Source organism: Tachypleus tridentatus, chromosome 7 (genome assembly GCF_004210375.1).
Source record: "Tachypleus tridentatus isolate NWPU-2018 chromosome 7, ASM421037v1, whole genome shotgun sequence".
NCBI classification, from domain to species: Eukaryota; Metazoa; Arthropoda; class Merostomata; order Xiphosura; family Limulidae; genus Tachypleus; species Tachypleus tridentatus.
Window position 1 is genome coordinate 60,649,774 of NC_134831.1, and position 25,700 is coordinate 60,675,473.

Below are 25,700 nucleotides of genomic sequence, written 5' to 3' on the forward strand. Positions count from 1 at the left end.
GAAGTAAGTACCTCTAACTAGTCAGAATTACATGAAGACACTCAAGCATAGCAGAAACCCAAACAGACAAAGTAATAATGGTGGGCAGCTTGCTATGTATGTAGTTTCATATATCTCCATATCTATTTATTTATATATATAGATGGAATAATAAATAATTTAAGAGTCCTATAAGTTGTATCGAGTATAGATAGATAGAAATATGACCCATCAACGCTTTTTCGGTAAATAACCTATTGTCCTTGAGAGTCACATGATACTTGTTGTTATGACAACCAGAGAATAGCTTCTTTGTTGACGGAGCTGGCTACTGCTGGTACTTTTCGATACAGTGGTTTTAATCTGCAAACCTTGACTTAGCAATATTTTTATTTCAATGAAAAGTTACTAAACATGCTCTAAACGTTTTTGAAAACTCGCGTGTTTACTGGCACGCGAATGGATGATCACAACGTATGTATCACATGTTATTGGCGGAAAATCTTTCGATCGATCTTATGAACGCGCGGTCACAATATTTATTATTACAATTCAGGATTTAAAGTTAGACATTATGATCACACCACGACATTGAAGATTGTTAGCAATACTGAAATCGGTCGTTATATTGATTTGTCTTAAATTTTCAGATTTACAAATAACCTTGTTTCACTGTTATGCCGTTCGGAAATCGAGTTTCACCGATAGAAGAGGTAAGCTAAAAAAATCTGAAATGAAATTTAGATATACTCCCACTTACGTCTTATTCGAAACTATGCATGACCGATCAACAAATATACATCAGAAATCCCTTTAGAGTGCCTTGCGGTTATTAGTCGACGAAATGCATGACTAATTCTAATGTATTTTGGAGTTCATGCCACACCAATGTCAGCCCAACGTAAGGTTTTAAAAATATGACAGTTGGGGTATAACACGAACAGACATCCGATTTGACCTTCTATTCATCAGTCTTCCCTCTACAATCATATCATAAAGTTGTAGCATTGGCTTGAAAAGTATATAAAGAACATATTATTGCTTTGTTTATTTTATATTCAATAGAAAAGCTGCATTGGGCTATTTGCTGGGTTTTAGCGTTGTAAGTCTGAAACTTACCGTTGTTTGGTAAAACAACGGAGAACACAGAATAGTTGATATATGCTTTTCATAAAAACAAGAGTTATGACTCTTGCATGAATTTCTTTTCTGTTTTGACATTAGTTTCTAATGGATCCTAGTGTACCTGGTAAGTGATTTTGTGATGACGAGAAACCCAATTGAAATAAAATTGTATTCTCAAGACGGTTGTTATGGGTATTAGCACTTTAATTAAAATAAAGATTGCAACTCTCTCTTTGTTAACTTGAAGATGACCTAATAATGTCGAAACGTTGTTCTGTAGTTTATTTAAATTAAAGTACTAATACTCATGCCAGCCGTCTTAAGAATACGTTGGTAAAGTAATTTATCATATAATGAAAAACTATACTATTACTGTTTGAATATCATAGAGACAATTTCAATTAATGAAATAGTGAGAGGACATATCTGTCCGTCTATGATCAATCCTCTGAAAAACAAAAAAAGGTTAAATCATAAATTATCCGAAATTTCTCACAACTGTATCGCTATAAAGGCCTCTCATGATCAGTTGAAGTTTTATAGAACTTGACTTGCTGCGAGTTTGTTTGTTTATTGTTGTTGGTTTCTTATTTTGCGCAGAATTACACAAGGGATATTTGCGCTAGCCGTCCCTAATTTAGCAGTGTAAGACTAGAGGGAAGGCAGCTAGTCAGCACCACCCACCTCCAACTCTTGAGCTACTCTTTTAACAACGAATAGTGGGATTTACTGTCACGTTATAACGCTCCCACGGGAAGATTTTGCCAAAATAAGAAATAAACTAAAACCACATCAATCTTACCACAACATTTTGAGTTTTTAAATAGTTTTACTTGCTAATTGTCACGTTATTTTATTGGATAAAGGGAAACTTTAGATATGATGAGGATTTAACGAATTTTAAACGATAAATGAAACCTCGGAAAGTTTTTTGTTTATTACCAGACAATTTTTTCTTCAAATAACAGAGATAAAGCGACTAATAAGCTGAATCTTTTACCAAGCGTTTTGCCCACAGTGATTAGAAATAGTGTTCTTCAATATAATGTTTGTTTGTTTGTTTTTAAGTTTCACGCAAAGCTACACGAGAGCTATCTGCACTAGCTCTCCGTAATTTAGCAGTGCAATACTAGAGGGGAGGCAACTAGTCATGACCACCCATCGCCAACTCTTGGTCTGCTCTTTTACCAACGGATAGAGGGATTCACCGTCACATTATAACGTCTCTTCGTCTGAAAGGGCGATCATATTTGGTATGATGGTGATTCGAACCCCTGACCCTTAGATTACGAGTGTACCACTCTAAGTACCTGACCATGGCTGGCCTCGAAATATAGAGAAAATAAAAATTGCTGTTGGAAGATGCTTCCATTTTGACTTTTTTTCTTTCGAAAACTTTAAAGAAGGTAATTGCTATATCACATAAGTAATGCAACGAAACTCGATGTATACATATATATATATATATATATATATATATTTAATGAACAATAAAAGTCCAAATATAAGAAAAAACAAAGTTAAAAATCCTGTATAAATCAGAAGGATCAATAGGGTGTAGGCTATAATGTGAGATATAAATTATACCCTGGATTTTGGATGATGTGTGGAAGCAGAACTCACATTGCGATGGGGATACGCTGTTTACTAGTCTTAATCTCCGTTCGCCATATTGAAGAAAACAAAACAATAATAATCATCAAAAATATATAAATTCGGAGGGCGACGTGTTCCAAATCTACATTGTTCTTCATTAACTGGGAGGGCGACGTGTTCCAAATCTACGTTGTTCTTCACTGACTGGGAGGGCGACGTGTTCCAAATCTACATTGTTCTTCACTAACTGAGAGGGCGACGTGTTCCAAATCTACGTTGTTCTTCACTAACTGGGAGAGCGACGTGTTCCAAATCTACATTGTTCTTCACTAACTGAGAGGGCGACGTGTTCCAAATCTACGTTGTTCTTCACTAACTGAAAGGGCGACGTGTTCCAATTCTACGTTGTTCTTCACTAACTGCAAACAGTTGTGGGAAGGTAGCTAATCTTCAAAGTAAGAAAAGAAAATGAAAATAAGGTTCTACCACTAGTGGTAAGTAAAATAAGCTTACCTCCTGACAATGGTATTCCAGCATTCATTGTAGTAGCAAAGTCCTATGATAAGTTAGTTAGCAGTATGGTAGACAAATTTTACTAGTATGAAAGCCCAATCAAGTTATCTTAGCTAGCATAACTCCGAACCATCACCCATTAATTTACTCGCAGAGCACGCTGTAACCATCAATGTAATTACTAATTTTCTATATACACACATATGTATATACAAAGAACTCCTTACACCTAAAAGATATTTTGGTCGGAATATTTTTGGTTGACAAACATTTTACATAAATCAACACACCCTCTTGCAAAAGACAAAAATAAAATTATTGAAATGTCGAATAATATATTGGGCATTATTCTGAGGCCTTTTATTTCCGAATGAAAAGTTATACCAGACATAGTAGAGGTTTTGTAAATCAGTTACCTAAGATGGTGGAACACAGCCATTTCTTGGTGTCACTCGATACTGTTGCTTTATTTCTGAGTATTTACTGTTTCACATGATTTATGACGAATATCTGTCAGAATTCGGTTTGTCGAACCTAAGTCTCAATAAAGTTTCTAAATGAAACACAACTTCACCTCATGAGGAAATAAATGAGTACTGCACGTTGAAACACTCAGACGTGTATATATATATCAGTTACTATTTCGTCTCACGACTTCTTACTTTCCATTCATTTCTTTTTGTTCTTTTCTTTATCCACGAGAAAAAACGCCATCTCGATTCATTCCGCACTACATACGTACTACGTTGAATGGATCCTTTATTGGAACATGATACACTTGAGTGTGCTTGTATCATTTCAACATGGTGAGGTACTTAAGGTAGAGTAATAGCGTGAGGCTTGTATCATTTCAACAGTGTAAGGTACTTAAGGTAGAGTAATAGCGTGAGGCTTGTATCATTTCAACAGTGTAAGGTACTTAAGGTAGAGTAATAGCGTGAGGCTTGTATCATTTCAACATGGTGAGGTACTTAAGGTAGAGTAATAGCGTGAGGCTTGTATCATTTCAACAGTGTAAGGTACTTAAGGTAGAGTAATAGCGTGAGGCTTGTATCATTTCAACAGTGTAAGGTACTTAAGGTAGAGTAATAGCGTGAGGCTTGTATCATTTCAACATGGTGAGGTACTTAAGGTAGGATTAATAGCGTGAGGCTTGTATCATTTCAACATGGTGAGGTACTTAAGGTAGAGTAATAGCGTGAGGCTTGTATCATTTCAACATGGTGAGGTACTTAAGGTAGAGTAATAGCGTGAGGCTTGTATCATTTCAACAGTGTAAGGTACTTAAGGTAGAGTAATAGCGTGAGAAATGTTCCTCTAGCAGCTGAGTAACGTAATTTTTTGTTAAATGGCAAATAACATCCAAACTAACCTGAAAGTTATCACTGGTTATGTATTAATCTGAAGGTTAATCTTGATCATGTTCACAAACTAACCTGAAGGTTATCACTGGTTATGTATTAATTTGAAGGCTGTCTTGGTCATGTACTTGCCACAATGTCCAATAAGAGCTCTTCCAAGAGAGTAAAGCAATAATCCACAGGCGTTCGTATTACGTGTATCTGATTCACAAAAAAACAACATATGACAATGATTTCTATCATTGCTTTTAGCCAACAAAATGATTATATCATAATTTTAGCAATATTATTTGAAAGAAAAAATTAAATGAAACAAACAAGGTTGTCTTTAGTATTACAGTAAATAGTAACAATAACAGTTGTAAACATCTCTGATGAACGTTTCGGAATTATACATATTCTACAATCAGCAAATTTACAAATTTACTAATACAAAAATACAATAAATAATGCTAGAAAATTATAAAATAATCGAATTCCTAAACAATAAAGAGAGAGAAAGAGGTAGAAAGAAAAGTACTTGAATATAGCAAGAAGAAACATGATTGGATATTATTGTTCTCTCCTTTGAACACTTAATATGTAACTCTCTTACTAATAAAATAATTCCACTAACATCCAATTATATCACAAATTTCCTCTAACACTTGTTATTTAACACAAGACTGTTTAGTGTAAGGACTATTATTTAGTTCAATTAATGAACTGATATTTAATGATTATTTTCATAACGAGATTGTTAAAGTTAATTATTTTTGATAGTCATAATAAATTTCGTGACGAACTCAGTGAGAGTCGTACGCTGTGTATGTCGTTCAATTGTTGTAGTATTGTTGACGTCATCTTTGTCAAAACCTATAAGTTTTTCTCACTATATGATTATTGTTATATAATATTGTGTCATAGTTTGTAGAACATTCGAGGCCTCAGCTGAGACAGATATATAACTATATATACAAGCGAGTAAGCGAGGGCAAGTAAAAAAAGTTTAGACAGTTAGTGGAAGAAAACGTGAAATTAGCCAACGTGTGAGTGATTAGCTTTAACGGGAGATTTTTAAAGTGGGTTTCACAGTTGTATTGTAAAAAAATAATTTGTATCGAGAGTTAGGTTCTACAGTAACTGAACCAGCCTGTATGGACTCTTAACGAGAACAAAAAAAAATAGACAATAACTTGAAACTCTAAATACAACTTTGGTAACAAACATAAGAAGTGAAGTTTTTCAGTAGGTTCTAAGGTAATTTAACCCGCATCGTAACCCTCTAAGTGATAGAAGTGAATCTATCGAAGAGTACACAGTAAAAAACAGAGTAGAGAAGAATAATTCATCTTGTCAGTTGAATTTTAAAGTAATCGAATCAGCCTGTGTGGACTTTTGACACAGAAAAGAGAATTAGTTAGTCTTAGATGTACCCGTGATATTCTATAGTGTAAAGAATTTTGTACTTACGTTTGACTTACTTTGAATATATTATTTTGAAACAAGTGGATTGTGTTTATTGTTCGAAATTATCATCAACAGATCAGAAACATCTTCTGTAAAATATTCCAAGGCACTTATATTTAAAACCTTAACAATTCCCTACCTTGGAAAACAGTCTTATTGTTAAAATCCAACTCAATAAGCTCTAAGGTCTTCCTACTTACAGGTTACATTCCGTATTGTCTTCACATTTTCATTTCGTATCAATAACATTTTAGAACTAAAGATACTTTACTTTCATTCTTATGTTTAAAGGTCGTACATCTGGTAGCTGTAAACCCACCTATATAACCAAAACTTCTAGTCATTTACAAATACGCGCTTTAGAATAGATGGGAGTTTTAATTAGAACTTAAATTTCCGACCCCACATAACGTTCATGCATATTCTTACAACGAAACGTCATCACACCCTGTTTTCTCTGAAAATATTTCAATTCTAACTTATGGAGGTAATGATCACGAACTATTAATAAAAAACGATCTACAAACTGTGAACTAAAATCCAAGCTTCAATAGAAATTCTAACTCTTTCCCTCTTGCTTTATTCCATTAGATTTCTATCTCTGTTGTTGTTTCTTTCTCGAAATTGAATCTTTTATAATTTTCTAAAATTATTTACTGTATTTTTACATTAGTAATTATACTAAAAAATTTTCAATTTGTTATTATTATAGATTTCCTGAAAACAGAATATGTATAATTCCGAAATGTTCATTAAAGATATTTACATTTCTTCTCTGGGTCTACTGTTTATAATCAGACGTAATCCGTTCATTCGAGTACCTTGTGAAGTCAAACACCACATTAATTTCAGTGTGACATAAGGTAGTGTTTTTAATAAAGACTACAGTTAGTTTCATATAGATACAAACTTTCTATCTGACTTTTTCTGCACAGCAGTCTTTCCTTTACCATCGTGTTATCTCATATTAAAGAACATAAAAGAATCAAAATATGCCTTGTCGTCATTTTAAAGTAGATAATATGTGGATAGAGATACGCATTGTCGTTATGGTTAAAATTAGACATTAAGTTTATTTGCTATAACTATATCTCTTTTTCTTTTACATTTTCCTACAGTAGAGAAAGGTCACATGTATTTTCAGTGATTAATGACAATGTGAATGCTAAAGCCAAAAGACGGTGAAAACCAGCACAGCATGTAAAAATATACGTATATTATCCTAAAAAAATAAACATGTTTTGAAAAACATAGAATGTAATATATATTTGACGTTAAGCACGCGGGTAGTTGTGATTTATATACCTGTATGTAGACACATACGCAATAAATGTGTTCTTCACCTACACATAAACAAATGAAATGTGGGCTACGCTATGGGTTGAAAGCGAACACATTAAACATTCCATTAAGAATTTACTTCCATGGCACAATCCTGAACCTATTATCAAGAAATATGTGAATATGTCTTATTGAATTGACACATATACCTGAAAGTTCTTAGAAGTTGTATTGACTAGACACAGAAGCCTTCAGAACTGAGCTTGCGCACTCTTACGGGAAATATGCAGAATTTCTGGAAACGCAGGATCAGACGTTACAGGAAACATGACGCTGGTCTAAGCCTTGAACTTTTTTAGAATTACAAACGACGAAATACATTAGTTTGTGCGACAGAATTGCGAGATAGTGTTCCATCTTATCGGTGTAAATAATTAAACTCATTTATGTAAAGATAAATAAATGAATTTTTTAATGTAAAAGAAATAATGATGACTTTAATTCCGTAGTTGATACGTCAGTACAAATATCGTTGATATTTCTATACCATGAACTAGATATTTAATTGAGGACGAAATTATTTTTATTACATCTCCTGGAGAAAAAGCCCAATTACCATTGTTTTTATGATTAAATGTTTAAGTTATAAAGTCTACAAGAAATTTTATTTTCCAAAATAAATTATTATATATCATAACTCTTTGGACATATGAAATGAACAGGCAGCATATAGTTTATAGATTCACATTCATCTAATGTACCAGATGCTCAAACTGTGTGTGATATTTAAATGTATCAAGTAAAAGTATTATTACTTTATTTGCGTATTTTAGTTGTTTTTTTAATTAATAACAACATCAAACAATTTCAGCAGCAACACCATAACCTCTGATATCCTCAAAGCTAGGATACTCATAGCATAAATGGAAAAGTAACAGTAAGGAACAATTCGTTGTTTCAAATCACCTCCCTGAGTTAATTAATTAAACAGATCTTTTTATCTACAGCTACCCACAAGGTCTTTTGCATTTTGGAAGTTGCAGTGCATGCTTTAATTAAAGCATTATTGCTATGATTTTCATAACAGTATTTATTAATGAGAAATTCTAAGATGATCTTGAGCGAACAAGTGATAAATTATATTTCATGGTACATGAACTGAAGGGAAATAAAACAGTTTGTGTGACAGTTAGAGGTTTAAAAAATTCCTTAAACAACTATTAATGAAAAATACTAGAAAAACACGTAGAGTACCTCATTTATGATTTCATATTTTTAAAACAATTGCTCAATAATTTTTACAGACCTTAAATGTTAAATATTTTTACTAAGAAAGAAATTATCCCATATATCAAACGTTACTTAACAGTAGCATATACCTTTTACCTAGTGTTATCTAGGTTTATCCCTCTTTATCAGGAAAACCATTTCATACAACGTGTTTTTTGAAACAATATAGTGTAATGAGTACAAATAAACATTCTGGTAAATTCTGTAAACATTATTACTGTAGCTAGTTTGCACATTATAAAAATAAAGAAATAGAGAGAAATGTCGTATGTTACTACTGACCTCTACAAAACGTAACTAAATGGTTATAAAAATAGGTCCAGATTTTGATGAGATGTGAACAAATAGTACGAACTAAAAAAATTCTGAAAAATAATCCAAAGCCTTAAATTATTGTATTAATGAGTATGCCTAAGTAGGGCATATACTACAGTGTATATGTACTGGTCATTTAATAAAAACCAAACCTCTTATCAACTTTACCTTAGTACATACTATAAGTACACTGATAAACCATAAGTTTGCCAATTATGAAATTTAAATCATCAACAGATCTGAAGTTATGAGTTAAAAACCACTATAAAAAAATCAATTGTGATTTTTTTTTAAAAAACGTGTTCCAAAATTAGGTAAAATAGTCACTTTAAGTATCTTTATCTAGTTGAAAAAGGTATACCACATTCTGAAAATTGTGAAACTTACACACTTAATACGCTTTTGTTTATTAAATGGTATATGCTACCTTAATAGAAATGTGTTTATGTAGATTTATTGTACTTGTACAGTTCCATACTTTTAAATGTTGCATGACACCAAATAACTCACATTTATCTCTGTGAAATGACACTAAAAACACTGGTCTCTGAGTCATGACAGTAAAGGTCCCACACTTGTTTCAGTATAGTGACAGACAATAAAGGTCCGACACTTGTCTCTGTGTCGTGACAGTAAAAGTTCCACGGTAATGGAACAATGATTGTTTAATTCATTCTAATTCTCTGTTTTTTATCATATTTAAACTGCAAACCAGTAACTTCATTTCTTTTCTTTCATCACAACTTGTAACTAATGGTATTTGAAATTGATATTAAAATATAAAACTAATCACTGTTTTATTGTTACATAACTCATACAAATGTAAAGTATGTGTGATTAATTATTTGTTCTTTCTACAGTTATCAGTGCCATCTGTTTCAGTGAATGTGGATCATGGTAATAAGAATAAATCAATTGAAACAGAAAGAGGACAGTGGGGTAGCAAAGCTGAATTCATTTTATCATGTATTGGACTTTCAGTAGGCATCGGTAACGTCTGGCGTTTCCCATACTTGGCTTACCAGAATGGAGGAGGCTAGTTGAATTAATTTGTTTATTACTAATTTCAATGAAAAGATCAGACAAATATGAAAAGGATCATACTTTTATCTTACGTTTAGTAACTATTTCTTTTGTACTTGGTTTCAATTAAGTCTGATTACCAGTTAAATTTAAAATTATTAAGTTTACATTTGAAATTAATTGCTACAAAAGAAAGATTATTTTTCTCGATGAAGAGAAACCCTCTTGAAATAAAAATGTATCTCAGAATTGCTGGTTTAGAAAGATTATTTGTTTCAAATTCATTAAACCAGAAATAATTTGAATACCTTCTCAACAGATGGCGCAAATAACCACACTTGAATGAACGCCTTTAGTGGTATTAAAACCATAATTAAACCTGTTATTACAGTAATTAATAGCATATCAATCTTACATTTCAGGTGCGTTCCTTTTGCCATATTTCCTCCTTCTTATAGTGGTTGGAAAACCCATGTACTTCATGGAAGTGGCACTAGGACAGTTTTCTAGCCTTGGTCCTATGTCAGTTTGGAGATGTTTTCCTTTAGGCAAAGGTGAGACTTTTAAGTTTTTCTCTGTTTTTGTTAGCTACATGAAAGTGGCACTAAAGCAGTTTTCTAGACTCGATTCCATGTCACATGTGAGGTGTTTTTCTTAATACCAGGCTCAGAAGTTTGTTTGTTTCGAATTACGCGTAAAGCTATCCGAAAGGTATCTGCGCCATCCGTCCCTAATTTAGTAGTCTAAGTAAAACTAGAGGGAAGGCAGCTAGTCATAACCACCCATCGCCAATGTTTGGGCTACTCTTATATCAATGAATACTGGGATTGACCGTCGCATTATTATGTCCCCACTATTGACAGACAAGGTTGTTTGGTGGAACTGTAATTCGAACCCTCGACCCTCAGACTGAATTCTTTATATTTCCTATTATTTATAAAACATTTTGTTTTTGGTGTTGTTGTTGTGCTTTTTGTTTGTTCTTTTTGGCTAGGCTCTGGACTCGTAATCTCTGTCACCGAACTTGTTCCCCTGTCAGCCGTGAAAGCGTTGTAATATGAAGGTCAATCTCACTATACTTTGGCAAAAGACAGCTCAAAAATCGGCGGTGGGTGGTAGTGACTAGTTGTTTTCCCCCTAGTTTTCCGCTACTAAGTAGTCAACGGCTAACGCATATAGTCCAATTGTAGCTTTGTGTGAAACTCCAAACAAACGTTTTTTTCTTTCGCACATGTTTTAGGAATAGGAGCTGCCATGATTACTATATCGTTATTGGTCGCAATTTACTACAACGTCATAATGGGGTACTGTCTGTATTATATGGGCCAATCCTTTCGAACTGACGTGCCTTGGAGCAGCTGCCATGAATGGTGGGGAGCGGACAACAATACTTGTTACGTGAGAAATGGACAGGTAATATTTTTAATTATCAATAGTGATTACTTATATGTGTATAGTTTCACATTACATCATTAGTTAAGGCTATTAGACTTCACCTCATAAAGACTGAACAATGTAATAGAAATCACGACATAACGGCAATTCACATATGTTGAATATAATTTAGTAAAAACTAATATATTTTAGTTATTTTACTTTGGATTTGCCGTTTTTAACGCAGTCCTTCCTTGTAATTTTGCTTATTTAACTTTGGATTTGTTGTTTTTAACGCAGTCCTTCCTTGTAATTTTGCTTACTTAACTTTGAATTTGCTGTTTTTAATGCAGTCCTTCCTTATGATTTTGCTTACTTAACTTTGAATTTGCTGTTTTTAATGCAGTCCTACCTTGTAATTTTGCTTATTTAACTTTGAATTTGCTGTTTTTAATGCAGTCCTTCCTTATGATTTTGCTTACTTAACTTTGGATTTGTTATTTTTAACACAGTCCTTCCTTGTAATTTTGCTTATTTAACTTTGGATTTGCTGTTTTTAACGCAGTCCTTCCTTATAATTTTGTTTACTTAACTTTGGATTTGTTATTTTTAACACAGTCCTTCCTTGTAATTTTGCTTATTTAACTTTGGATTTGCTGTTTTTAACGCAGTCCTTCCTTATAATTTTGCTCACTTAACTTTGGATTTGTTGTTTTTAACACAGTTCTTCCTTATAATGTTGCTTATTCAACTTTAGATTTGCTGTTTTTAATGCAGTCCTTCCTTACAATTTTGTTTATTTAAGTTCATTAAAATGTATTATTTTTCACTAATATATATATATATATAAATCAGTGATTTTTAAGCAATTTCTAAATTGTGTATAATACTAATAATCATCAGAAGCCGCGTTTGACAAGAGGCGTGTGACATTATTATATTTTAAAGCAAACTTTATCTATAAATGCCCGGCAAGACCAGGTGGTTAAGGCACTCGATTCGTAATCTGAGGGTCGCAGGTTCGAATTACCATCATCCCCAAACATAATCGCCCTCTTAACCATGAGGGCGTAATAATGTGACGCTTAATCCCACTATTCGTTGTTAAAAGAGTAGCTCATGAGTTAACGGTGGGTGGTGATGACTAGCTGCATTCCCTCTAGTCTTACACTGCTAAATTAGGGACGGCTAGCGCAGTTAGCACTCGTGTAGCTTTGCACGGAATTCAAAAACCGTACCAAACTTTTCTAAATACGGAGAACTCTTTACTGATGTAACACTAGCCCATTGTTGGGGAAGTGGGATAACTACCTCGAACATTGATAAATATTTCACTAAGCTAGACTTCATGTTCTTTTCATCATTATAAAGAAAAGCATACAAATTGTAATATATTTTCGTGTGAGTGCCTTTATATTGTCTTATTATTTTAAAACTATCTCAATAATTTTCTGTCTTAGTGTTATTATTTTAATAAAGCTTAAATAGTTTGTATGCAAAAAGTTTGGTTGAATTAGAAGCTAAATATAACTGAAATGTATTTTCAGTTGGTATGCATGCTGCTTCTATACTTATATTGTAGTATATGAATTTTCAGTATTCTAAATTCACTCCGGTTATATGTTGTTACGTCAAATTTTAAAGAAGTGAATTGTTTCTTAGGAATCTTGCATTTATACCATTCAGTAATCTTTTGTTGCTACAAATTATCTCTTATTAAACCTATTGTTTTATTTTCCTCGTAACATCTAGGATCGTTGTCCAGTCGCCATTGATAAACTAGCAAAAAAATATAAGAGTAAGTTTAACGCATCAACAAAATTCACGCTTGACGGTCTTATTAACGTCACGTTGTCTGACAAGAAGAGCAGCGCCCTCTTACCACAAAACGAATATTATTCCGCTTTACAAAACTGTACCAACGCAACTCAAACAGCGTCTGAACATTTCTGGAAGTAAGTTTTCCTTATCACTGTATCGGTAATTTTGATATTCCTTTCAATTTTCTTAATTGAAATCTTGAAACTAATATTATTTTCTGAAAAAGAAAACTGTGAAAAAATATTAACTTAACAACTTATTGTCTCTGAAAATAGCTTTTGGTATTTTGCGTGTAGTTTTAACGTATTTTTAACTTCTTACATAGAATTAAAAATCCCTGCATTGTTTTCTGAATGTATTTCGATAAGTTTTAGTAAAGTGATCAGTGTGCTGTTATACAGTTTGACAATACAACTGATTATAAGTTCGACCACATATATAGTTACAGAGCACTATGTTGGCAAAATTAAACATAACGTTATTAACGTCAGGTAATAATAGCTTATCCTTCTGTATAACTTTCTAAAGAGAGTTTACATTTTGAAGTAATCAAACATGTTTTTATTTAATTCATCTACAGGCGATTCGTTTTAGACATAACAGAAGGAATAGAAGATATCGGAATGATTAAGTTCGATCTAACTGTATGTTTGTTTGTGTCTTGGATAATCGTATTTTTATGCCTAATGAAAGGAGTAAAGTCTTCAGGAAAGGTGTGTGATATTACTAATCAAAGAACTAAAATTAAGTGATTTATGAGTAACACTTGAATCTTCATTCCAGTAGCTTACATGAAACAATTGAGTCTGTCTTCTTATGAGATAACAGTTAAGTCTGTCTTCTTATGCGCAGCAGCTGAACCTTTCTTATGTGCAGCACATGATTCTGTCTCCTTCTTTGTACTCTTTGTAAACTGCTTTCCAGTTTCATACGTCTGACAATCCCGGCATGGCCAGGTGGGTTAAGGCGTTCGACTCGTAATCTGAGGGTCGCGGATTCGAATCCCCATCGCATTAAACATGTTCGCCCTTTCAGCTGTGGGGGCGTTATAATGTGACTTTCAATCCCACTATTTGTTAATAAAAGTGTGTGGGTGGTGATCACTAGCTGCCTTCCCTCTAGTCTTACACTGCTAAATTAGGGACGGCTAGCGCAGATAGCCCTCGTGTAGCTTTGCGCGAAAATAAAAAAACAAAAAAAACATAAGCCCGACTATATGATATAATTAATATTCAGACTTCTATAAGTCCTAGAGGAAAACACTATTTTTTTTTTTTTTTGCTTTTAATGTAATATTATATAGACATATTCATACAAGAATGGATGCTTTATCTTCAATATTGAATTGTTTGTTTTGGAATTTCGCACAAAGCTACTCGAGGGCTATCTGTGCTAGCCGTCCCTAACTTAGCAGTGTAAGACTAGAGGGAAGGCAGCTAATCATCACCACCCACCGCCAACTCTTGGGCTACTCTTTTACCAACGAATAGTGGGATTGATCGTGCCATTATAACGCCCCCACGGCTGAAAGGGCGAGCATGTTTGGCGCGACGGGGATGCGAACCCGCAATCCTCAGATTACGAGTCGCATGCTTTAACACGCTTGGCCATGCCGGGCCGAATATTGAATGATTCAATTGTTTTTAATAACAGTAAAATTGTTCATGCTATTATATGGTTCAATTAGTATAGTTATATTTTGCACAATAAAGATAAATTGTATATAGTGCTGCACTGATATATCTATACACCTCTTGAAAATTAGCCCACCATTCACGCTCTTCAGTGCACTTCTGTTATGGATATAAATGCAAAAACACGTAAAACATGTTAAGTAGACTAGTGCATTTGATATTTCTTAATTTCCCATTAAATTTTAAACCCCTTCATAGCTGTAAATGTTTATAAAAACAAAAACCTCATAAATCTTAAATTCTGGACAATATTAACATTGATTAATATTCTACTCTCTATTATCCAATGAAAAGTATCATTTTCGAGTGTGTGTGTGTGTGTGTATGTGTGTTAAAAAAAGATCAACTGTTTTTAATACTGTAGAGGTAGCAAACCTGGTAAAATTATACTTCGTCAACATTGAAATTAAGTTTTAAATACGAAATAATTGTCATGATAGTTGACAGACATGCAAAATATGGTAACTTGCACAAGATAATTTATAATTAATTATGCTATCGTATTTATTATTACTTAAATATTTTCGCTATTTTCTCTCTATATCAAAATTAATCAGTTTATGATATTCCCTCTCTCGCAGGTTGTCTATTTTACTGCTACATTTCCATATCTAATTCTAATAATTCTACTTATTCGAGGGTTGATATTAGACGGCGCTGGAATCGGTCTTCGCTACTTCCTTATTCCTCAATGGGAAAAACTGAAAGATGTGACCGTAAGTTATCTGGAGTGTACAAGTTTGTGTTCAGAAAACGCACGAATAATCAAATTTCTTTTGAATGAATTATTACTGAATTCTTCGATATTTAAATTACCTTTTCAAATTAATCTGTACTGTGTTAATTAGAGTTATAAACAGTTGATCAAAATGAATGATGTTATTTCATGTGCTTACCGATAAAACAGTTTCGAAATTTAAATTAAATTTCAGGTATGGAGGGCAGCAGCTGAACAGCTGTTTTTTTCATTAAGTGTAGCTTGGGGAGGTTTAATTATGTTTGGCAGCTACAACCAGTTTTATAACAAAGTTCACAGGTGAGTTTACAGCTTTTTTAATTGTAACATTAATCATACAGTAGAATTTCAGTCAAGTTTACCGAGCGAAATAAAAAATTGTCAGTCTAATTCATAGATACGTAAATGAAATGTACAACAGATTTATAGTGTGCAAAAGTGTTAGAAAAAAGATAACATTTTATTTTATTTTATTCTTTCTGTTTTATGGGACTACTTCTTCCATACCATTATAGAATATATACATATATATATATATCAACAATATGGCAATGCTTCACTGATGTATATTGACAGGTAGATGAGCCAGGGTGAGAATGCTTGTCATTCTTTAGAATTCCCATATACTTGTTTGAAAGGCATGTCATAAAGGTTCTGCTTGAATGAACATACTAATCAAATTTAGGGCCTGAAATAACTGTCATGGTAACTCATGCATTGTCTTAACTAAATAGAACGAAACTAGCAAATGATACCGGTTTATGCTATAAGAAATCAATTTAATAGTGTTCCACAAATAAACTTTTATAAAAACAGTGTTCAGCACTACATATCAAGTCTTGTTGTCTTGCCACGACTCCTAAAGCATAGAGCATTGTCAGTAGAGTAGAGAGTTCACATAAAAGCTTTACATGATGCTGGTTGGTCTCTCTGACAAATTGCTGCAGACATGAAATGCTCCCAGACACTGTTAATTACACCCTAGATCGTGAGACCGAGACAGGTGAGTTTGAAAATAGTAAAGAAAGTGGCAGAACACCTAAACTCAATTATATTGATGTTAAGTATCTTCATTTATGCAGTCTTCGGGGCAGAAGGAAGACTGCTACTTATCTCAAGCAAGAGATAAATAATCAAGTACCAAATGGCAGAAAAGTGTCCAGATCTGCAGTATCAAGAAGTCTTAATGAGAATGGTATATTTGGTTGTATAGCAGTTAAGGAAACCTTTGTTTTGACCATCAAATATTTCATGAGATAAAAATTTGATAAAAGTACAAAACTGTACTGTTGATAATTTGAAAGAGAATCACTCCAAGTTTCAAATACTTGGTTCAAAGCGTAAGTTGTACATCCGGCAGAAGAAAGGTGAAATATACTTACCTCAATGCATAGCGCCTACCATGAAACATGGGAGAGGCAGTGTAATGGTTTAGGGGTGTTGTTCTGCCGAGGAAACAAGAGATATTTGCAAGAAACTTTGAAACAATGGACCAGCATAAGTACCATAAGATACTGATTCGTCATGGTATACCTAGTGATACAGTGATTTCTTATTATTGGTAAAGGATTCTAGTTCTAAAACGATAATGACCCCAAACACTCATCCAAACTATATGCAGAAACTACTCAAATGGTGCAATGACACTCACGTAGTCCCGATCTCAACCCAATTGAGTTTATCTAGGATTTGATAGATCAAAAACATGACAAATCAAAAGGTACTTACACAGAAATTTTATGGGATTATATTAGAAGCATTTGGAGTAGAATCCCAAAAAAACACTTTGATTAAATATGTTACAACAATGCTTGAAAAACTGTCTGCAGTTATTAAAGCAAAAGGGTGACTCACAAAATATTAACTGTTTGCTGAACTCAAGCACTTCCACTGAGTTTTTGTTGTACCAAATATTAATATTAATAACATGTTGATGTTCCTTCTGTGATTAAACTTCCACTGTTTTTTGGAAGTCGCCTTAAAATTAATTTTTTACTTTGCACCAACATTTTTGCACAGCACTGTGTATTGTTTAAAGTTACATTATGACGTTGTTCAGAAATATAATACAGTCGGGATTCTATCAATAATCGATTATTTAAATAACAAATCTTCATATATTAGAGGCAATGTTATACAAACACAGCGAACTAATAAAACCGTACATAGTTGTTACAAGTATGATTAAAATTATGTACTTTTGTCGTTGGTGTCCCTTATTGTAAATTAGCTTTATATATATATATATATATATATATATATATACCGCAAGCGATTGCGGCCCTATGTTCCTTGATGGAATCAAGTGGTGAATGAATGAATGAATGATATATATATATTTTTTTATTTATACCATGCGGCCTCACATGGCCAGGTGGCTAGGACGCGGGACTCGCAATTTAAAGGTTTCGGTTTCAAATCTCTATCTAACTAAACACGCGCGCTCTTTCAGCTGTGGGGCGTTTTAATCTACGCTTAATCCTTGTATTCGTTTGTAAAAGAGTAGACCAAGAGCTAGCTATGGGTGATGATGACTAGCTGTCTTCCCTCTGGTATTTCACTGTTAAATTAGGAATGGCTAGTGCAGATAGTCTTTGTGTAGCCTTGCGCAAAATTCAAAAATCAAACAAACAATCTACACATATATTTCTACCTAAACCTGCGAAATAATCAGTCCATATATTTTACTTTTCTTAAATTATTAAGTGTGCTCTTATAAATACTGGTTTTCATGTTCATGATCTGTTACAGGAAAAACGCGATCCTCACTTTGTAGCCAAGAATGTGTTGTAGAAGTAATTGTGAAATCCCAGTATTAGGAGAGTATTCTAAGAATAATTACTCGTGTCGTTATCTATAGTTGCCTTCTTTTTAGAGTATCAGTTCAAAATTATGGATGGCCATTCGTAGGTAATCTTTTTTGTAGCTTTGCATGAAATTCTAAAACAAACAAACAAACAAAGAAACCAGTATAAAATCATTACTGTCATGCAGTATTCAAAGTTCATTACAAATGGTGGGTTTAGAAAATAGCAATATCGTGGACAACAGTAAAATATTAATTTCCCCGAAAGGGGACCTAAGGTCAACTGAATAGGATCGCTTGCTTTAACCACTGTCGCTAGTGTACAGTGATGTGTTGTCTGTCAGTTAATCAGTAGACACTAAAATGAACTCACAAAAGGGACGCTTAACATTGCAATGTCCACTGTCGTGACGTCACTAAAACATGCACATGCCATAAATAACGATAATAATTATGCACTCTCTAGACTACAACACAGCATGACATATGAAGGCAAGAAATAAAAATATTTATTAGCCTTAATTTTGGTTTTATTTACTCTTGAAACAAAACGCTTTGGGGACATCTGCAAAGTACTTCTAGTAAACACACATATTTTAACAGTCTGGCAAGAAAGACTTTATATTACATAAACTATGTTCTATAACACCACTCTTCCTCCTTTTTCTCAGTTTTAAGTCTACGGATTTACAACGCTGAAATCAGGGGTTCGATTCCCCTTGGTGGACTCAGCAGATAACCCTATGTAGCTTTGCTATAAGGAAAACACACACTCTTTCTTTTTCTACCTAACAGACCAATTAACAAGTCTCAAACTTTCAATCTCTCTATGCGTGTTGCAACATCTGATTTCTTAGAAAAATTTTAATGATTTTTAACACAGGAAAAGTTGATTAACTATAAGGTGTCTTGCTCATAAATTCAAATTGCAACGATTTTTGTATCTCTTTTTTTTCTCTTCTTAAATTACCAGCATTTTAATGCAATGCGTTTCTAAGTCAGTCATAATTTCTGTGTTCACACATCAAACTAAAAGAAGTGATTACTTCGTTCATTGAATTTCAATCTGGCTTTATTTTTTAGGGACGCCATGTTTGTTAGCTCTCTCGATTTCCTTACAAGCTTAATCGCTGGAATCGTAATATTTTCTGTCCTTGGAAACATGTCCGAGAAACTTGGTATTGATATTGAAGATGTTGTTGAAGGAGGTACTGAAGGTCTTATCTCTTTATTATGCAACAACTGACTTAATTGGTACCACAAAATTAGTTATTTTGCTTTATTTATTTTTAAAGGTGTTGTACAAACGTGTAGCACTTAAATTTAAATTAATTAAGTACTTAGTTATTAAATAAATATTGCTAAAATTTTATTCTTAACCCTTTAAAAATGCTCATGAAAAATAACAGACCATTCTTGTTAAGATTTACTTTTAAGATTGTACATGTAAAAATAATAAAGAACGCCCCTTAATTGTCAAATATAGAGTTAGGAAAGACAGACAAAGTGGTTCAGCAACATTTTTGTTTCTAATTTCAGGACAAGGATTGGCTTTTGTTGCCTACCCAGAAGCATTGAGTCATCTACCTATGCCCCAAATATGGTCCGTCCTTTTTTTCTTTATGTTGTTCTTATTAGGTCTCGATAGTGAGGTAAGTAAAGATGTTTCTTTTAGTTTTTGTATCTGGTTTTGTATTTATTGTTAATTTTCAAAATCAGTATATGATGTAAATTAAATTTTGTAAAACAAAATATTGTTTTCGATATGTACGTAACACTTATAGTGTTAAAAAATTTAGTGCATTTAAAAAAACATTATTTATTTAACTAGTTACACTGTTTTATAATTATTAAAGACTTTCATATTTGCTCTACGAAAAGAAAACTAGTGACGCTGTAATATAAAATAAACGTTTCTTTACTCACTTGTTTACATGCAGGATTTATCTTCAAAAATTAAAACAGTAATAAAATTGAAAATGCTTACCGACATTTTGAAATACTTCGTATTATTTTTATTGTGCTACAATAGATTATCATTGAAATACAATTTTATCAGTAACGGGTGTCTCTTTTTTTCTTTCAGTTTGCTGTATTAGAAGTGTTTTTAACTGCTATTTGTGACGAATTTCCAGCTTTGCGCAAAAAGAAGGTTTTGTTAACTTTCCTGTGCTGCATTGGATGTTTCATACTCGGACTTCCTGCGTTACCCAGGTATGTATGTAGCGATATGATTATACGAAAAACGATAACAGCGACATCTACACAATCGGTTCACTATTGTGTGAGATACATTATTTGTTTACCTAGTTGTAATCCTTCATAGATCAAGTGGCCGAAGCAATAGATAGTGAGTGTCTTCATGGTAGCATATAGTTATTGTACGTGATCTAATATGTCTCAAAGTACATTTATTTTTCATGTATTTTGTATTACTTTGTTTTTCATGTAAGTTGTAAAACAGATTTATCACTCGTTGTATGAATGTTCTTGTTTCTTACTGTTGGTTTACTTTCACATATTGTATTAAACTTCATTACTTATTTGACCGGTTTGAACTTTCTTCTGTCCACGAAATTCAACTCAAAACCGATGAAAGTTTGTTTTTTCTTTTGTTTTTTGAATTTTGCGCAAAGCTACTCGAGGGCTATCTGCGCTAGCCGTCCCTAATTTAGCATTGTAAGACTAGAGGGGAGGCAGCTAGTCATCACCACCCACCAACAACTCTTGGGCTACTCTTTTACCAACGAATAGTGGGATTGAGCATATATTAAAACGTCCCATAGCTCAAATGCCTTAACACACTTGGCCATGTCGGTCCCCTGATGAAAGTAAAAGACACAATTGAACCTAAATCCTAATAAAACTTTCATACAATCCTAAAATGTGAAATTAGATAAAATAAACAATACACTAAAATTTTCCTTTAGAATATCATTGATAAAATAATGATCCAAATAATCACCACGAAATACACGATATTATTCTTTATAATAAGCAACATTCCTGGAGATTCATTTAATGGCAGGGAAATAACTAGTGTAGTTACAGTTTCGAAAAGTTAGCAATGATAAGTTAAACAACTGATATCACTCGATTCTTTAAGTGTTATTACTATTACTAAACCTTCACAAAGAAAAAAATCTGGGGAACAAATAGTAGATGTTCAAAAAGTTTAACTATAGTTTTTTTATTGTGAAAGACAGAAGGGACAATCTTTTACCAGAATTCTCAGAATGGAATATGTAATCATCTCAATCTGTTAATTTTACATGTCAAAAGAAAATAAATATAAAATTAAACATCAAAATCATATGCTGACTAAATAATTAACTAATTGTTGTTGGTATTCTATTGTTCTTTTTTTAGGGAGGACAATACGTTCTGAACCTGATGGACACGTACGGTGGTGGTTTTGCAATAACCTTTATTGCGATATGTGAAATTATAGTTCTAATGTGGGGTTATGGTGAGCTTCTATTATTGGTAAAATGTAGTAAAATTAACACGAGTAACAGAAATAGGAGTAGTAGTGATCTGTAGTATGTTTTATCCATTTTTCTTTATATTTTAATTATAACAACAATTCCGTTAAGATTAACCACATGATAAAGAAAACTTTCAGCACTGGCCAAAGCGCTTGCTCTTCAACTTCAATTATGGAGTCTTGTCGCATTACCTTTGTCAGAACGCATTACAGGTAGAGTAGTGCCGTCCGTAATTTCGAACCACCGATATTATGGGGGCAACTGATCAGCACCAATTTATTGTTGTTATATAAGCATATGTCATTAAGAATAAATTAGACATTTTCCTCTTGGACTATTTTGTATTGCGCGCTACGTTAAGCTGTTACGTGAAATTGTATCGCCAAACAAAAAATGAAGCCATACGTTAAAATTACCAGATAAAAATTACCATATGTTTCAATACCACCTGGACGATGAGAAAAACATCAAAGAGTGTCGAAACGTTTGCTAAGTTTTACACATTAGTTTCTAACTTGGGATTTTCAACTTTATCTTGTTAAACCTTTAACTGTTTTATATGATGAGTTTATATCAAGGAACAATTAGAGAAATAGGGCTAACTAAAACAAATACAATTATGAACTTTCATATATCTTTTTATTCAAGTAACGTTTAGTTTTAAATAAATACAAATATGTTATCTTATGCGTCTTCTTATCCTCCAAAATTAAGTTTTTGTCATATTCCAATTTTTACGAAAGAAAATATAATTACATATTTTTATAATAAAAATATTCATTTTAATAAGCACGAAAAAATTTGTTGTTTTTTGTTTTCTTCTGTTTGACTTACTAGGTATTAAACGATTTTGCGACGACTTGGAGTTTATGTTGGGTACACGACCTAACTTCTTCTGGAAGACTTGTTGGTTTGTTGTTTCTCCTCTGGTTTTAACAGTAAGTAATGAAATAACAACAATAATTGTGTTTTTTATATGCTAATAAGTTAAGGTTACTAAAAACTGGCCTTTAAACTTAATTATTGTAATTTCATGTATTACAAATCTCACTGTATATCACTGTGAGTGCATCACTGTAGTGATTTTATATCACTGTAGTGCATCTAGATTATAACTTCTGAGGTTGTTTTCCTGTAATTGTAAAGCTTTAACTATTAATACTGAGTTACTAAATACAAATGCGAAAACAACAAGCGGTATGATTATATAATATTCAAATGCCTCAGCTTTCCTTCTTAAGAAAAAGTATTAGTGTAAAAATAAAAACCAAAAACACTATCTGATATAGTAATCTACCTCCATTTCTGTTTCCAGTCAATTTTTATCTGTAGCTTAACACAACATAAGCCAATAAAATATGGAGAAAATTACCAATATCCAAAATGGGCCGATGGAATTGGTTGGTTGTTAGCCCTAATATCTCTTGTTCAAATACCGATCTGGGGGACTGTCATATTGGTAAGGAATATCAAAGTAAGTACAGAAGTGTTATTTTAAATATGTATACATCCAAACCTAAGAAATTTACAAAATGCGCTAAAATCACTGACATAAAATTACAAAAAGTTACAATAATTCTAAAACACATAAATTTTTATTTGTGGTAGTAGTTTCCCCCCCATTGACTCAACTGTAACTTTGTCGGCTTATGACACTAAAAACTGGGTTTCGATACTCGGAATGGGCGCAGAACAGAAAAACCATTGATTAGCTTTGTGAATAAAAATTTTTTTTTTTAGTGGTGAGAGGTTTAAATTTGAAATAAACTTTTATCTGACAAAATACAGCAGATACGTTGAGTCGCGATTTCTGTTTTCAACATTCAAGGTGTATTTCTTTTTTTAATCAATAAAAATATATTATTATATATAAATACATTTTCACAACTTAATGGTTTCTTAGTATCTTTGATCACTGCTTACTAACTGTCACATATTCATTATTTCTTTTGTGTATAGAATGTTAAGAAAGTTGTGAAGCCTGACACCAGGTGGGGTCCTGCTGACCCAGAAGTAAGACAACAGTATTTCAAGAAGCTATCTGTCGGATTTAGCGAGCCAGAACCAAACACCAAAGAAATCGATAACCCTGCACTTGAAACTGGAAGCGATCGCTTTTAAGAGTTCTTGGATACAACTGTAAAGAAACCCACAAAGCATATTTTAATTATGGATATAATATCTTTCTAGCTTAAAGTGATAAGTGGGTATTCTTATTTTGGAAATGAAGAGAACTCGTTGATTGCAAGATTGCAAGTTTCCTAACTTTTTGATAATCCATGTGTATAAGTTTGAAACATAGTAACCTTTGTTTACCACAAAAGAGTATTTTAATCTTTAAATTTTGGGGGTATTTTTAATATTTCACATTTCACCAATATTTGAAAGAACGTTCAGAACACTACAGTGTGGAAAATATAAAACTCTACCAAACTGCATTTAATTCAACGACTACATGTTAAGACTAAATTTCACTTATAGATCCTGTTAGCAGTGATCCACGAATAATTAATCAGCGAACAAAGCTAAAATTCTTTTAAATACGTAGATGAACAAAACAGTTGAAAGAAAACAAAAATTAATGGTCTCTTTAACCAAAGTAACTGGACTTACTCCAAGTGTTCTAAAAAGAGAGAAGATTTCAAAACGCACGAATAAATTTAAAAACTTTCAATTTTTCTATTTCATCCCATAACTGATCTTTACTAAATTTAGAGTACACTTTAAGAGTGGATATTAAAAAAAAAACATTTGTAAATTTCGAAACGTTCATATGATTCCTCATTTCGTTTATGTAGATTTTTTTTGTTTTTACATTTTCAATGATTTTCATGTTCTCATAATATTTTATCATTGATGAAATACAGATTTTATCTTGGATTTTGTTTTCAAGAAGTTTCATTTAATTACTGCTCATTTTATGTATTTGAAAATGGCTGTTCTTTTTTATGTATTTGGATGTTTGATTTTCTCACTTGCGTAAAAACATTTTATTTATCCATAATCGTTCCAGATAGGTCAGCATTAAATTTACGGACTTAGAATTCTAAAATCCAAGATTTGATTCTTCGCTAAAAACAAACTGTCTAATTAAATTTTATTATTAGTTATAGCAATTAAGGCATTAGTTGTTGTTGTTTTGAATTAAGCACAAAGCTACACAATGGGCTATCTGTAATGTAATTTTATGGTTTATATATATGTGTGTATGTGTTGTTTAAATGAAATGAGAAAATTGTGTCGAATTATTTACATCATTACAAGTGTGGGATTAAGTTACAGTTAATAATATTTTTTATCAAATCACATGCAAGCTGTTATTAAAAATGCTTAGGTTATTTCTAATTATTTCCTCTATATACAGATTTTGCATGCCGGTAAAGTCTGAGTTTCTATGATGCAATAATAAAACTAAAACATACCATACCCCATTATTCCTAATATGGTTTTCAGCTTAAACTGTCTGAATAATTTTTTTAATCATTTGTCATCAACTTATATTAACATTTATCTGAATGATCACTCTTTCTTGAAAAATACTTCGTGAAAACCTTGGAAAATTGTTTGTTGAGTCACAACAATCATTTTTGTGCTTAAATTGAAAGTCATTTAACGTTTAAAATATCTGTTATGAGTGCAATTAATTAAATGTATTCACCTTTTTTACACACATGTGCAATGATATATTTGTTATTACTAAGTTAATCAATTAATATATATATTTTCATGTGTAAAATTCCATAATGGTACGTATGCTTTGTTCGATTTCTGGTGCACCAGAATAACCATGATTCAATGATTTTAGGACAAAATCTATTATATCAGCAACCTAACATAAAAACATTTTTG

At 32.5% G+C, this 25,700-nt stretch overlaps 1 long non-coding RNA gene and 1 pseudogene across 2 annotated transcripts; one reads left to right on the forward strand and one right to left on the reverse strand.

Annotated features, from left to right (window-relative positions):
- The first annotated feature begins 409 nt into the window (after window positions 1–409).
- LOC143255768 (sodium- and chloride-dependent glycine transporter 2-like) lies at window positions 410–24,684 on the forward strand (annotated as a pseudogene). The gene is made up of 15 exons (XR_013030832.1): window positions 410–692; window positions 9,770–9,944; window positions 10,355–10,486; window positions 11,173–11,345; window positions 13,059–13,261; window positions 13,708–13,840; window positions 15,403–15,537; window positions 15,754–15,857; window positions 19,447–19,571; window positions 19,903–20,015; window positions 20,450–20,577; window positions 21,733–21,832; window positions 22,689–22,789; window positions 23,167–23,325; window positions 23,811–24,684. The product of XR_013030832.1 is annotated as a sodium- and chloride-dependent glycine transporter 2-like (transcript).
- LOC143258006 (uncharacterized) lies at window positions 2,568–6,415 on the reverse strand. Its single transcript, XR_013032087.1, has 3 exons — window positions 6,224–6,415; window positions 4,650–4,775; window positions 2,568–3,148 (listed from the first exon to the last, which is right to left on the reverse strand). It is a non-coding gene; the product is annotated as an uncharacterized LOC143258006 (long non-coding RNA).
- Window positions 24,685–25,700: the final 1,016 nt, after the last annotated feature.